The sequence below is a fragment of the Falco punctatus genome, assembly GCF_963210335.1.
Source record: "Falco punctatus genome assembly, chromosome: Z".
In the NCBI taxonomy this organism is placed as follows: domain Eukaryota; kingdom Metazoa; phylum Chordata; class Aves; order Falconiformes; family Falconidae; genus Falco; species Falco punctatus.
This window is the reverse complement of record NC_137586.1, coordinates 10,721,285-10,724,911: the sequence shown is the minus strand read 5'-3', so window position 1 is coordinate 10,724,911 and position 3,627 is coordinate 10,721,285.

Here is a 3,627-nt window from a genome sequence, read left to right as displayed (position 1 = left end):
ACTGAACTACTGGCAGGCAACCCTCAGATGAGTTTCAGTCGCCTAAAATCCCTGAGTTCACATCAGCCCCTAAGTCTGTGCTCCTCGCTCACGGCTTCCCCAAAATACCCGACCCCTGCCCGACCCCTTGCCACTGGCAGGAGCAAGGTGAATAGGAGACGTGGGGAACCATTCCTTGAATTCCTGCTGGACTTCAGGCGAACAACAACACAGCAGGCTGAGCTAGGAGCCTTGTCTCTTGCCTTTGCACAAAAGAGATTCTCTGAAGGGGGAAAACCCCCACAACAATGGTAAAGAAACGTACAGGGTAGGCAAAGAAAGCAGCTGACCTGGCATGCCGCAGGCCAGAAAAAAGTACAAATGTTCTTGCAAAGAAGCAGAAAAAGATGGGAGCTACGGAGCCGACGAGCTTTTTACCAGCCCAATTTAATCATCTTCTCAGCAAATGCTCCCCACGAGGAGCAAGAGGGGAAAGCAAGATCATGAAAAGATTGCAGGCAAAGGAATTCTGCCGGTGCTCCTGGACTGATTAAAATTCCTCAGGACTCATGGCAGGAGAGATTATTTTATGTAAAACTTCACCTTGTCTTTATTACATTTGCCAAACTTCTTCCTGTGTAGATAGTGGGGCATGGTGGGAGGTGCGTGCGAAAGACAAAGATGGAGATAATGAGTACAGGACTTGGCTGTAGCTTTCCAGCCTGTTACCCATTTGCCTGGGAAGGCTGATGGTGATGAGTGTCTGTGTGCATGCACACAGCAAGGTGTGAGCAAGGAGAGGCCACGGGGACCTCCCAGAGCCTGGACAGGGTGTGATGTGGCCGTATATGTGTGCAAAGGCTTGTGCAGAAGAAAATCCTGTCCTTGGATACAGCCCTGATCACCCGTGGCTCAGACATGAGTGACTAGAATGATTCGGGATGCAGAGGGGTGCAGAGGGGACCAAGGTCCAAACAGTCAGTTAAAATATGTGAGTAAAGTTTCCATGTGCAGCAAGGATGTCAGGTTCAGTGCACGCTGTTATCAAACCGCTCCTGGAAAACAGAGATTGGCATATGGTGAGACCCCTCGCTGCTGCTGCCGGGTAAGATTTCGATGACAAAGTACCGCCTGACACCTGTTATAAATAACATCCGTCCCATCACCCACTCAGCACATGGCCCACTGCTGCCAGCTCCTTGCTCGGAAGAGGCTCAGTGTGGAATGAATGCCATATTTAAAATACATTTTCGCATATGTCTTTCTGAGCGAGGAACAACAGGAGAGGGATCTGGAAAAGGTTTTCCCCAGCACCTTTTTCCCTCAGTGCCACAAGCACAACCCCACATAATCTTAGACAAGAACTTGAGACCTTACAGCAATCACGTTTTGCACCACTGTTTCATGAGTATGCTGAATTACAGGACAGGTGTTGCAGTGCTCCTGGAATGGCGAAATCAGAAATACACCGTCTTGTGTATTTGCCAGGTGGGATTTTTTCCCCCAGAGATCAGGACATTTTGCAGGGGTGGGGCAGTGCTGTCCCACTGTCAGGATGGGGGGCCATAGAGGTGTGCAGAGGGATGTGGCTGGCATGAAGTACACACAGGCTAGTGTGCATCTTCAGGAGGGGACTTGGGCATCCAGTTTCCAGCCTCTGCTGTAACAGGATTGCACCCAACCACCATAGGATCTGCAGTCTTTTCCCCATGGCAGAGGTGCTCTCATTGCCATTGGGAAAGCAAGGATGTCCTGATGGTTGTGGCTCTTGCCTGGATTTGGAACCCCTGCCACAAAACCCTACTGATCGCCAGCCATGTGTGAGCCTGTCCCAAGCTGTGGCCCATGCCAGCATGGCTGGTTTGTCTCTCACAGTCTCCCTGCAGATTAACACCTCAAGGCAGGCCAGCATCTGCTGCAGCATGGCTCCTTGCTCTGGTTGCGGGACTGGCTTCTATCATGAATCATCTCCATCACATAGAAAGCAGAAGCCAGGGATTATAGTGGTTTGAAGTTTTTAGCATGAAAAGGTTGGGTTTAGAAGAAAAAAGTGAAAGAGCTGCCTTTTGAATGTCTTTTGGTAAGGAATTTGCAAATCCCTCTGCCCGCAATTTTCCAAAGTGGTTTTATTTGGAGAGGAGATTAATTTTGTTTCACTGTTGTTTTACCTTTAGCTGAAAAGCATGATTCCCGCAGAAACCCACATTTGGGGTAAATATAACATCACAGTTATAAAAATTCTGGAGAATGTCAGAAAAAATCAAAGGTGACTCAGTTTCAAACTGCAAGTCAGAAACACCTGGGAAACATCAGTGCTGGGTGCAGGGAGCAAAGGAAAGAGATGAGGGAGACTCCCCATCTCTGCCAGCAAACTCAGCAAGCTCCTGTTTGCTACATTCGGAGAGCCACAATGGGAAATTACCATCACAAATATGATGCCTGGGAAGAGATGCCACTGCTATGTCTGTTCCTGTGCCCCCCACTATTTGGCCTTCAATGAGTACTAACCTTTCAAGATGCATTTCTTGTAATGATTTGCTGGGTTTCTTCTTAGCCTTGAGAGTAAATTCCTGTAAGTCCAGAAGCTCAACCAAGGAAGTGAAACCCTCTCAGGCTAAACCCCAGCCTCACCCCATAGTTTCTAGATGCCTCTGTGTGGGGCACATTTGTACCTGAGGATGGGTGGCTCCCATGGTCACTAATGAATACAGTATGGATGCAGCTATGCATCATATAGCCCTTATATAGCAAAGGAGAAATGCCTCCCCTCCTGCTGCTCCTGCATCCTCTGCTGTCTTCCTCTTCCTTCATCTCTCTTTCATTAGCCATGTCCAAGCCATTCCTTCTTTCAGCCTCACCACTGCCAAGACCAAAATTGGACAAATGTTTGCTTTTCTCTCCTACAACCTGGCCAAACTACAGGGCGTTAACCACACCTGCCTGTTTACCCCATGTTGAAATGTTTCAGTTCTGACCCTTTCACACTCCTCTTTTTTTTCAGTATAGATCCATTTGGCTCCTGCTTAAAACTGAGAAGCAGATCCTTCCTTTGCAAAAATGCCGAATGGGACATTAAGACAAACTGCATAATTGCTTTTTATCGCGTTCTCAGAGCAGGAAGGGCAAAAACACATTCTTTTTTTTGTTGTTTTTGAGAGGGTTTTTTGAGAGTTTTGAGAGTGTTTTTGATTTTTGAGAATCTCCAATTGAAAAATATCTTTTAACACACCCCCCAAAAAAGTCTTAGACAGCCTCAGCTTAGAATCTTTTATCTGAGCCCAAACACATCTGTTTTCACAGGAGAACTGATGGGTGTCTTCTCATTGGGTTTGCATATCGCCTGTTTTGGGAACACCTTGCTGCCTGGGACAATGCACTGCTGGGGAGCAGAAACAGTGGTCCTGGGAGTGTTCAACAGCTAACTGTCGAAAAGACCTAATGGTCCAAATATTCTCCCTGAAACACAAAACTATCCTGACCAAAACTGTTCAGCTGTGACTTCCTGAAAGGTGTTGAAAAATCTGGCAGGGTGCAGAAAAGCCCATGAAATTTCCTTGGAAAACTGGGCCGACATCACAAAAGGCTGCTGAAATTTCTCAGTTTCACCCAGGTGGAGATTCAAGCTCTCATGAGAAACAAGAAAATCTG